Raw genomic sequence first — 12,416 nt, forward strand, 5'->3', positions numbered from 1 at the left:
TCTTGAATATACATTGCATGACCAATCGTTTGATGTTAGTTTGGTTGATTTCTGGACATGTTTTGAGTTTTCTGGAAAATCCAGATGAAGATCATCATGATCTTCATCTTCAACCTTTGAATGTTATCATTTCCAGAATTTGCCACGGCTTTGCTTCGGATTAGCTACGAAACTTTGAATTAGCTACGAAATCTTTTGGCGCGCTAGGGTTTAGGCTATACGATGTCGTTTTGAGTGCACGCTACTTTTGAATGTTGCCTGACTTCGATTCCTGGCCAATACAAAATATTCAAATGCTTCACTATTTTACTCATTTTCCCTCCTTTGACCATGCTATGCTCATCTTTGATTTTCAATTTTTTCCTTAACTTCAAAAAATCATATAAAATTGAAAACTCAACCAAATTGACTCCAATTTTTTGCACTGTGATCCTTATTTTGTCTAGTATTTTATGATCATAATTTTACAAGTTGTGCTTGGCTGGATAATTTTTTGTGCTAGAATGATTGAACATGTGTCCTTATTTGACCTTGCCTTGGTTATCATGTTGTGAAATGCTTGTTTCTTATCCAATGAATGTGAAATTTTGCATGCTATAACTAGACACATTACTTGACATTTGGGTGTTGATTTGGTATTTTTCCTGTGATCCATTTCTGTTTTATGATTGTGCTAACTTGGTGTGAAAATTTGTGTCACACCTTTTGATGTTCAACTTGTATGATGAGTTTGACATGCCAAATGATGTCCAATGCTTCTGATTTTTTGTGTGATGCATATTATGAATGTCTTGGTTGATCTTGAATTTTCTCAGAATTATTTGAATTATTTCTGATTTGATTTGCATTTTTCATTCATGTTGATCACATATGAGCTTTGAAATTGCCTTGAACTTCATTTGATCATGAAATGCATTTGGTTAATGATCTTGATGTGAGACCTTGTGGAACTTGTCAATAAGTGATTGAAGTTGATTCATGTTAAATTTGAGCTCCTGTTTTAAATTTTTTCTCCATCTTTGACCCTAGGCTTTGACCTAGTGGTTTGTTGCTTATGTTTGAGCTTTGATTTCAGGTTAAGCATTCAAGCTCCATAATTGGTGATGCTTCATTATGTGAATATTGATGTTTGCTTGTGATTACTAACATTGTGTGTTTTGTAGGTTGATGCTAACTCATTTGAGTTTTGCTTTTGGTTTACACATTTTTGTACATTGAGATCATCTGTTGCTTATTGACTGTTGTCTGATTGTCTGAGTATTGTACTGATCTGTTTAGTGTTTCCACAGGTACCTAAGTTGCTTTAAGTTCATTTGAACTTTGCTTTTGCTTGGTTGCTTAACCACTTAGGTATAATCTCTCATCTTCATGTAGTCTGGAAGACCTACTGTTACTGGTAGGCACCTGTCTGAAGTCCTCCTTAAGAGGCAATGCTTGTGATTGTTTAACTTTTGTGCCAAGCAGGAAAAGTCCTCTTATGAGGCAATTGGCAGATAAAAGAGATGTGTAGTCCATCTCCTGCTACTCAGTGTGTCATTCACCTTGCTCACACCATGTGTTGATGCATTGTGAATAATAACCCAAGATCTTATAGAGTCCATTTGTGGAGAAGAGTTCCAACTTTCTAAACTCCCACACCTTCCATTGATCAAAGCTCTCCCTGACCAGGGATAAGAGCTATGAGGCACACCCCTCATCTCCTTTTCATCTGCTTCACCCTAACTCTCAATGTTAGGGTTAAGAGCTCAAACTACCCCATTCCAGTTGGCTGTAAAGCCTAACCTTGCTTGAGCCTAATTGATTGTATATAGTGTGTGCTAATTGACTTGTGTGTTTGCTTACTTGATTCATCTGTGCATATTTGCTTAAGTGTGTCTTTGTGCATTTGTCATCATTACTTGTATATCATTTCATGAACTTTGCTTTATAGCATTTGGTTTTGTCCATGGAGGAGGCAAGCATAAGTCCATTGATTGGCAGTTGTTTCCCATGATATGGTAGGAGACTAGTATAAGTCCATTGATTGGCATCCGGTATCCCTTTTGTTTTGTGAGACTAGTATAAGTCCATTGATTGGCATCTGGTATCATTGTTTCATTTTGCTTTAGGAGATTGGTATAAGTCCATTGATTGACATCCGGTATCCATTTTGTTTTGTGAGACTAGTATAAGTCCATTGATTGGCATCTGGTATCATTGTTTCATTTTGCTTTAGGAGATTGGTATAAGTCTATTGATTGGCATCCGATATCCATTTTGTTTTGTGAGACTAGTATAAGTCCATTGATTGGCATATGGTATCATTGTTTCATTTTGCTTTAGGAGATTGGTATAAGTCCATTGATTGGCATCCGATATCCATTTTGTTTTGTGAGATTGGAATAAGTCCATTGATTGGCATCCGGTATCCATTTGTTTTGTTCATCTGTTATTTGCATTGTTGCCTATTCCAAAGGAATCACTTGAATCATCTACATATGATCTCAAGAGGTGAACATCTAAGAAGTTTTACTTCCTCACCCTCCCACCTTTTTGTTTCTTTAAACCTCCATTTGCATATTAACCCAAAATAAGAAAACTATTGTGCAAACATCTTCATTTCTTTTCAAATTAGAAACCTAGGCCTTAAGCCTTTGATTTTTCAAAACTTCATTTCCATAATACTTCTTTTGAATTGAATTCTAATCATACTTTGACCATCTTTTGTGAATAATCCTAATTGGTTAATTCACTCATTCAATTGTTTTGTGGCTTTGTCCATTCTTGATAAGTTTTCATGCATTAGCCATAGGTTTAATTTATCCTAGTTGGTTGATGTTAATCTCACCTTTTGTCCTTAGTGATTGAATTGTAAGACTTCCTTGCTTATTATAGGGTTAACCCCTCACTAGCAAGTTGAAGCTTTTCTCACATGGTGGACTTGTTGTTTGTATAAGGTTGAGTTTTCTCCCGTGGATAACGAAAGACCTTAGGGCTTTTGTTTTAAAATCAATCCACTCATATTTTGGAAATCTTTTAGCCGAACTACGGCGTTTTGATCCTTACCTTCCATGGAAAGGTACGTAGGCAACGGGTTCATCCGTTCAAACACAAAAATAATAACTTGTATATTCTTTCACTCATCCCTTCAATCCATGTTTGCACAATAAATATTTCATAAACAAATAACATTTCATACAAAAAATTGTGAAAAGGGCTCCCTAGGAGTACATAGGACGTTTTGGGGGCCTAACACCTTCCCATTGCGTAATTAACCCCTCACCCAGATCTCTGATCTTTTCATTAGTTTTCTATGTGTAAAACTTCTTAGGCTTTTGTTCGCTTTTTAGCCATTCCTTTGGATAAATAAAAGTGCGGTGGCGACTCGATTCTTTGTATGCTTTGCTTTTGATTTAATCAATAAATCATAAAGTGACGAATACACCGCTACAGTCCTAACACTATGCCTTCTTTGACCATAAAGTGGCACTTCTCCTAGTTTAACACAAGGTTAACTTCTACGCATCTCACTAGGATTTTCTCAAGGTTAATAAGGCAGTTTTCAAAGTCCAATCCACACACCGAGAAGTCGTCCATGAATACTTCCATGATTCCGTTGAGATAATCTGCGAAGATTGACATCATACAACGTTGGAAAGTAGCTGGCGCATTACAGAGTCCAAACGGCATTCGTCTGTAAGCAAACGTTCCGTAAGGACAGGTAAAGGTTGTTTTCTCTTGATCCTCGGGGTGTATGGGTATTTGGAAAAATCCAGAATATCCATCAAGATGACAAAATTAGGAGTGTCTGGAAAGACGCTCAAGCATTTGATCTATGAATGGAAGAGGGAAATGGTCTTTCCTACTTGCCTTATTGAGCTTCCTATAATCTATGCACATACACCATCCGCCTTCTATGCGTTTAGTGACCTGCTCTCCTTTTTCGTTCTGCACGACTGTGATGCCTCCCTTCTTGGGTACCACATGTACATGACTTACCCACTTACTATCAGAAATCTGATAGATTATACCAGCTTCCAGTAGTTTAAGGACTTCCTTCTTTACTACCTCGCTCATTACAGGGTTGATTTGTCTATGATGTTCTCTGAAAGGTTTTGAATCCTCCTCTAGTGAGATCCTGTGCATACACACGGATGGGCTAATACCTTTTAAATCAGAGATGTTGTACCCTAAGGCAGAGGGGTACCTTCTTAAAACGTTCAAGAGTCGATTCGTCTCGTCTTGATTTAAGGTGGCACTAACTATTACTGGGCGGTTCATTTCTTCATCCAAAAACTCATATCTTAGGTTCTTGGGTAGTTCCTTAAGTTCTTGGTCTGGTTTTTGAGAATTAGGTGAAGGGTATGGAGTAAGATCCAGACATTTGTTAGTGTGAGGTTCCATTTCTTCTAACTCGTCATCCTTTTCATTCGGGTTAGAAAATGGTTCGATCTTAGGTTCTCCTTGACCGAATTCTCTTATGCACTCATCTATGATATCGATCGCATAACATGCGTCTCCTAGAATTGGTGCCATCAGGAATTTTGAAAGAATGAACTCGATCTTTTCATCCCCTACTTCGAAGGTTAATTTCCCTCTTTTGACATCTATTATAGCTCCGGCTGTTGATAAGAATGGTCTACCTAAAAGAATAGGGATTTCTTCGTCTTCTTTGATATCCATGACCATAGAGTCTGTTGGGATATAAAGTTGACCGATCCTAACTAGGATGTCTTCTAAAATTCCTACAGGATACTTAACAGACCTATCGGCTAATTGAAGGGACATCTTAGTTGGTTGTAACTCTCCTAGGTTTAACCTTTTACATATATCTAAGGGCATTAAACTTACACTAGTGCCTAAGTCTAGGAAGGCTTTGTCGATCACATGACTCCCTAAAATGCAAGGTATAGAAAAACTACCAGGGTCTTTCTCCTTCTTAGCAAGTTTATCCTCGAAAATAAAATTGCATTCCAAGGGTTTTTGATCGTCGAGCCTACGCTTGTTGGTTAAGATGTCTTTGAGAAATTTGGCGTAAGACGGAATTTGGGTGATAGCTTCGGTGAAAGGAATCTCTACATGAAGCTTTTCTATCACTTTTATAAATTTTTGGTATTGGTTGTTGACTTTGGTTTGTTTAAGTCTTTGCGAATATGGGATTGGTGGTTTGTACGGGGGTGGTGGTTTGTAAGTTTTATCCTTGGCTTCACCTTCTTGGTTGGTTTGTTTCTCGGATTCCTCCGGTTCCTCTTCTTGGTTTGTAGGTATAGAAGTTTTGGACTTGCTCATTGCTGGGTTATGAGGCCCTTCGTAAGTTGTCCCACTTTGTAACGAGATAGCGTTAGCTTGCCCTCGAGGGTTTGGTTGAGGTTGTCCAGGGAATTGGCCTCTAGGTGTAGTTTGTGGGACTTGGTTTCGTGCTACCTGTGAGATATGGGTTTCAAGCATCTTGTTGTGAGTGATTATCTGATCAATGTTGGTTCCTAATTGCGTTATAAGTTCGTTTACGTGAATGTTCTGGTTTAGGAATTCTTTATTTTGCTGAGTCTGGCCCGATATAAAGCTCTCCATGATTTTCTCAAGGTTAGACTTCTGGGGCACAACTTGCATAGGTTGGTTTGGTTTTTGGGCTTGATAACCTTGCGGTCTCTGAGGTGCATGATTTTGGATAGGGTTCTGGTTTTTATAGGAGAAATTTGGATGATTCTTCCATCCAGGGTTGTAAGTGTTTGAAAATGGGTTACCTTGGGCGTAATTCACTTGGTCGGTATTTAGTTCGTTCAAAAGGTTACACTCCGCTCATTCGTGTCCTTTAGATCCACAGAGTTCGCACTCTGTGTGGACTACTGCTACGGTGTTAGTGTTTGTAGACATATGTTCGATCCTAAGGGCTAAAGCGTCCATTTTCGCCTGCATCATGTCTAGAGAGCTTACCTCATGTATTCCACCTTGGGTCTCCTTTTTCTCTATTGATGCTCGTTCGGTTCCCCATTGGTAATGGTTTTGGGCCATATCCTCAATTAGGTCACAAGCTTCAGGATAAGGTTTGTTCATCAGCGCGCCACCTGCGGCAGTGTCGACGCTCATCTTGGTGTTATAAGGGAGTCCATTGTAGAAGGTATGAACGATCAGCCATTGTTCCAGGCCATGGTGTGGACAGACTCTTAATAGCTCTTTATATCTCTCCCAAGCTTCGAAAAGCGATTCTCCTTGGTTTTGAGCAAATCTAGTTATTTGGTTTCGAAGAACAACAGTCTTACTAGGGGGGAAATATCTAGAAAGGAATACTCTCCTAAGGTCTTCCCAGGTAGTTATTGAATTAGCTGGAAGTGAATCTAGCCATGGACGTGCTCTATCCCTGAGAGAGAAAGGAAATAATCTTAAACGGATCGCGTCGGGTGAAGCGCCGTTAGATTTAAAGGTGTCAGCTAGTTGGATAAAAACTTTTAAATGTTGATTCGGGTTCTCAGTAGCGAGACCTGCGTATTAGTTCTATTGCACTAATTGAAACAAAGACGGTTTTAGTTCGAAATTGTTAGCAGGAATAAGGGGGTTTCCTATACTCGAACTAGGTTCCTCATCAGAGGGTTGGGCGAATTCCTTAAGAGGCCTCCTATCGCGATTCTCGGCCATAGCTTTCTTAATTCGGATGAGCAAGAGGCGTGTACGAGTATAATGTTCGGGTTCCGCTAAAGGATCTAATAAATTTCCGGTACTACGGGTTCTTCGCATTTACCGGCTAATAATGCCTTAGTCTATACGGTGTAACAACAGGGTACGAAATTTGACGAAGTTGGTCCCCGACAACGGCGCCAAAAACTTGATCGTGTTGATTCGCAAGTGCACGAATTACGTCAAAGTAATATAAAAGAATATCAATCCCACAAAGACCAATCGTCAATCTATCAATTACTATCGTTACGGTGTTTATCTAAGGCGGTATAAAAGAGATATTGGGTTTGCAAAATAACGGTAAATAATAAATGCAGGTAAGACAGGTTGAATGTAATTCACGTTCGTTAAGTGATGTTTCGATTGTCTAAATAGAACTACTTATGAGGCATTATTTTCTACTCTTGAAAAGAATCCATTTAACAGGAACTGTCGTTTTCGCGTATTCAGAACCGAGTTTACCCTTAAATTAAGGCCTTTTATTGTCACTTATAAAAGGTGCGCAGAACGCTAAAGTAGTAAACCTATTTTTAAGAAATGAGACTCGTAAACTTAGTTGAAAAGTGATTTTGATTTGGAAAGTTTACCCAAGGAGTTTCCTGATTTTAAATCTATCAACGCGTCCGAAAACAGTTTCAAAAATAGTTTTTCCTTAAAGTGATAAAAATTCCTAGTTACTAAGCCAGGGTGCTTTCGCACTCCTCAAATAATTAAAACTAACCAAGTTTTTTTTAGAAAACTCAAGTTAAAAATCAAAGCAGCCTTTAAAGTATTTCTACAGATTCAATATGTGAAACATTACTTTAACTGCGATCCTTACATTCTAACCTTTAAAAGGTTTAGCCAGACATGGTAACACAAACGAACACAACAGTGTTAATCATGATGAAAAGTTTATTTTAGAATGTGAGGCGTGGAGAATGAGTAAAGTGCGGAAAATAAATAAAGTAAAGCGAGTGCGGAAAATAAATAAAGTAAAGCGAGTGCAGAAAATAAATAAAATAAAAGCGATGCGGGAAATAAATAAAATAAAAGCGATGCGGGAAATAAATAAATAAAGCGATAAATAAGAACCTGCTCCAAATGGAGGCTTCGATTCTGGTACAAAAATAAACCTCCGACTCCTGAAGCTAAAGACGACAGCAACTCGAAGTGACCCAACTCAATCTCACAAAGGTGCGATAACCCCCCGATGCGACGGATTATCGCTATTACAAACGATATATATATGCTTAGTGTTGTAAAATTAAGTTGGATGATTAGAAAACGAAATGGAACGAGCTATTTATAGAGGTTTTCAGCAGCTTGCAAAGACCATGGTGCCCTCCAACTTCCCCTTAGTGGGAACGTGACTTCCAAAGGTGGCGCCCGTCATCCCTTCATGGCGCCCGCCATGTGTATAAATGGGGTGGATCATGGGAACGTGGCGGTTACCTCCTAGTTGAGGGCTGATGACTCATGGCTTCTCCTATAGCGGTCCCCATGTGCAACGCCATGTGTGTAATTTCGCCGAAAAACCCTAATTTTAGGTCTTTTTGCTTCGTTTCTTCCAAAAGAGTCCGAAAGTGCTAATTATCTGAAAACAAGAGAAAAGAGAGCATAATACAAACAAAATGACAATAAAGTCCTAATAAACATGTGAAATCCGAGTCAAAAACACAGTGTGATCAGTTACATGATCATGCACGTAGGATTAATTCATCCAGGTGAAAACCTTGGGACAAGGGATGCCTTACAAGGAAGTAGTAGCAACAGGTGAATTTAAGCGGCGTGGTTAGTTACTTGATCAAGATTGATCAAGGTTTTTGGAGGTGCTAGAGTCAAGAACAAACTTAGGGTTTGTGGGATTTGATTTCTCATCTATTGTATTCATACATTTGCAAAGTAAGATTTATTATGTTAATATATCAATTCGAATTCGAACTGAGGGCAGACGTACCCATAACGAGGTCGATTAGGGAATTGCCTAAACAAATCCTTGCATACTCTCTCTATCTCTATCTCTTTTATTTTTTGATTCGCAAATTATCGATTGCTTTGATCACCAGATCAACATAGTTTGAATCATAATTTTGATTACATTTTGAATCTTGTGTTTGTTATATTGATCATTAACCATTTGGTTATGATCGAATTTCTTAGAACAAGAAACACCATATAAAATTCCAAACTTTGTTTTTAGCACACCAAGTGTTCCACAAATTGTTTGACTTAGTTTTTCGTGTGTGGATATTGTTGGAGGTAGACTTTTACTATTGTAGAGTGTTCAATTAGTTATGCTTAATAGTTGTTGCTTGACTTATGGATTATTATCATTCTATTGGTACTATTAGCATATCCGGGCTTTTCAATAGAAGGTTTGGTTAGACAATTTTGGATCCAGGAAGTATTTTAAATTTGCTTCCGTGCCATAAAATTTTCTAATTCAAATTTTCAAATAATTTTTTAATTTAGGATCTATTCACCCCCATTTAGATCTAGGCCTATCATCTAACAAACAATGATACAACCAAACATCTCTCTGAAGTTTTTTTAGCTCAAAAGGAACTAAGGCAACCTTTAGTAAGAGAATATAAAAGGAGAGAAGATGGAAAATAATAAAAATGATATTACAAATCTGAATATTATTGTGGTTTGAAATGAAAAGAAGTCTTCTTTATACAGGGAAAAAATATAGCTCAAAAAGGAAAATGATTCATGGGCTTTTTAATGCTCATAACCAGTTATGCATATCACATGATTGATTATGTAGTTCGAATATGGAAAGTTTTCACATTTTTCATTACTAACTGATTAGAAGCTATAATAATCGATTATGAGGCATTACAAATGAGTTAATTCATTAAATCTTATGTGTTAATCAATTATTTAGTGTAAACTACACTCAAAAAACACGACTCAATATAGTAACCAACTAGATAGTTGCGTAAAGTATTTTCTAGTGACTTTATAAAAGCAGAGAAGCATAAAAAACACTTTAGTGTATGTGAGATATATGTCTTAGTATCTTAAGAGGCACTCTTATACTTTTACGGCATAATTATCAATTAGACATGGGACCATACGAGCTTTCGTATTTCCTTTCTTTCCTAACCTTGAAGCTTTGATACCGCTTGCTAGATTCACCATGAATTCAACACCTGAACTAAGACTTGACTTTTTTAGACCAAGCAACCTCTTCCATGGTGGGGCTTAGTACGACTTCTTTGATATGTGTCATCAAAAGAGGTTGCTTGGTCAAACATCTTTAATGACTCCACCAAAAGCCACTAGCCATTAGGTGTTGTATGAATAAAAACCACTAAGGATCATCTAGTACTAAGATCATCGTCAAATGATCGTACATGCGAGCCCATGAATCCAAATTCTCCCTATTTGCAGTACTTTGCTTGATTAATAAAGGTGCTTTCTTTAGACTGATGAATTTAAAAGTTGAGGAAGTATTTAAACTCACATATCATTGACATCTTGAAATCATTTTGTATAATCATATAAAATAACTTACACAAGGACTCGTTAGTAGCACTAAAAATAATGTCATCTGCATAAATTTGAACAAAAAACATTGCATGCTTAAATATTTTGATAAAAAGGGTTTTGTCAACTTTCCCTCTCTGGAAAATTATTTTCAAGTAGACACATTCTCAGTCGATCATACCAAGCTTTGGGAGCTTGTTTGAGACCGTACAAAGCCTTTTCAAATTGAAAACATGATTAGGAAATAAAGGGTTTACAAAACCCAAAGGTTGATCAACTAAAAATTCCTCTTGGATGTAACCATTCAAGAACACACTATTTTCATCCATTTGAAAGAGTTTGAAATCCATGATGCAAGAAAGGTTATAAAAATCCTTATGGCCTCTAATTAAGCTATATGAGCATCAACCTCATCGAAATTTATGTCATTATGTTGATTGTATCCTTCCACAAAAAGTATTGCTTTATTTCTCAAAACTTTTCCATATTCATCAAGCTTGTCGCGAAAGACTCAGCAGGTCCCAATCACTTGATTAGATGAAGCTTTGGGAGGTTTATGGGCAAATCCTGCCAAAATCTCACATCATAGTGAAAACCCTCAAGAATAAATTCTTGGGTAGAGGACTAAGTCACTTCATTAGACCATACCTCTATAATTTTGATGATTTTCTCTCATCCCATTACTATTTACTTTCCATTCTTTTATTTTCTCTGCAATTTTATTTTCTTATTTATGTTGCTTTTATTGTGTTTGTTTTACAAAAGGCTTATAAAATTTGTTTTTGTAAAATATTTTTTTTTGAAAATGACTCTTCAAACCCACACAATTCACCCCTTTTTGGGTTTGAAGTATCATCCTCAACACTAATATATTTCTTAACCCTTCCAAATAGCCCATAATATTTATGAGCATTGTAGTTTACTAAATTTGTTGAATTTTTGTGAATTAATCAAATAAAATGAGACAAACCTCAAATGCTTTGCACATCTGCTTGATCAAGCTCGCGAAATGGTCTATATCAAAGAGTTAAGAGAAAATCAAAAAGTTTCAAGGAGGAACAACTCTTAAATGGTGCCAAGAGAAATAAAAGAGGGTGTCCTTGTACTAAAATAAGTAATGGTGCCTACTAGGATAGAAAAATTATTTCCCAATTTAGAAGGGCCTTATAGAGCACATGATAAGCTATCACGTGGCCTTTCTAAACTAGAAGAGCTGAATGGCGATGTTGTCTCTATTTCCTAGAACTTATTATATCTAAGACATTAGTGCAATTAGTATTTATTTTTTTAAGTTAACATGGAAGAGATATAAATTGCCATTACTTATTTTCTTGTACTTTTAATTTGAAACACCAATAAAGTGGTAAGGTGAAACTTTTTTTTCCTCCAAGGGCATGTATCTTTTGAAGGAAAATTGTGATGCAAAACGCATCGGAAATTAAAATTTTTCCTTTAGTGATCCTTAGAATGAGCATGATCAGTGATAGAGACAATTACCTCTTATGGCGATTGAAACCTTTGATGCAGATCTAAGGAGTGATCACGAGCGTTGAATGGTGACAACGCCTTTACTCAGTCCACATGAACGAATTCCTTCAGTCTCAGTGCTAGCTGCTACGAATGAAGGCTGAGAGAGAGAGAGAGAGAGAGAGAGAGAGAAATTAAATTTCATCAAAATGAAATGCTTCTACACAAGGGTTCTATTTATAGAACCACTTGTGTAGGCTACAAGCTAAAAATCCCACTTAAGTGTATGTGGCCCATACCTTATGGTATACCGAAAATAACATGTGTGGTACCTTACCATATTTTGTATTCTATTTAAGTGCACCGTACCTTACGATGTTCTACAATTCACTTAAGTGCACCGTACCTTATGGTGTTCCTTATTTACTCTATCTCTCATCGATCTGTCCTTTTGTATGCAACCCTATAGGTTTTCACGACATTGGCAATTATAATAAACAGTGAGAGGTATCTAGCAACACATCACTGCTACCCAGGACACGAAAATGTCATGTTATATGACAAATCCTTTTTTGTGATAATACTTGTGTGTACAATTACCCTTTTTGCCCTTATGACTATATTGAACACAAGGCATAGACTGTGCCATCTTTGTCCATTTGAATATTGGACCCTTATACATATATCCTGTTACGTAGGATGGGTAAATTCCATCTAGGTCACGCATGTCCCTCAGCATGCTTCACGGTGTACCTATCAACTGTCTTTATGATCATCCGATTACGGACAACTTTGATCAACAATAAAGCACTGAACTCTAC

At 37.0% G+C, this 12,416-nt stretch overlaps 1 non-coding gene across 1 annotated transcript; it reads left to right on the top strand.

Annotated features, from left to right (window-relative positions):
- Positions 1-6,121: 6,121 nt before the first annotated feature.
- LOC127133483 (small nucleolar RNA R71) lies at positions 6,122-6,228 on the top strand. Its single transcript, XR_007807455.1, has one exon. It is a non-coding gene; the product is annotated as a small nucleolar RNA R71 (small nucleolar RNA).
- Positions 6,229-12,416: the final 6,188 nt, after the last annotated feature.

This window comes from Lathyrus oleraceus, chromosome 3 (assembly GCF_024323335.1).
Source record: "Lathyrus oleraceus cultivar Zhongwan6 chromosome 3, CAAS_Psat_ZW6_1.0, whole genome shotgun sequence".
Taxonomy (NCBI): domain Eukaryota; kingdom Viridiplantae; phylum Streptophyta; class Magnoliopsida; order Fabales; family Fabaceae; genus Lathyrus; species Lathyrus oleraceus.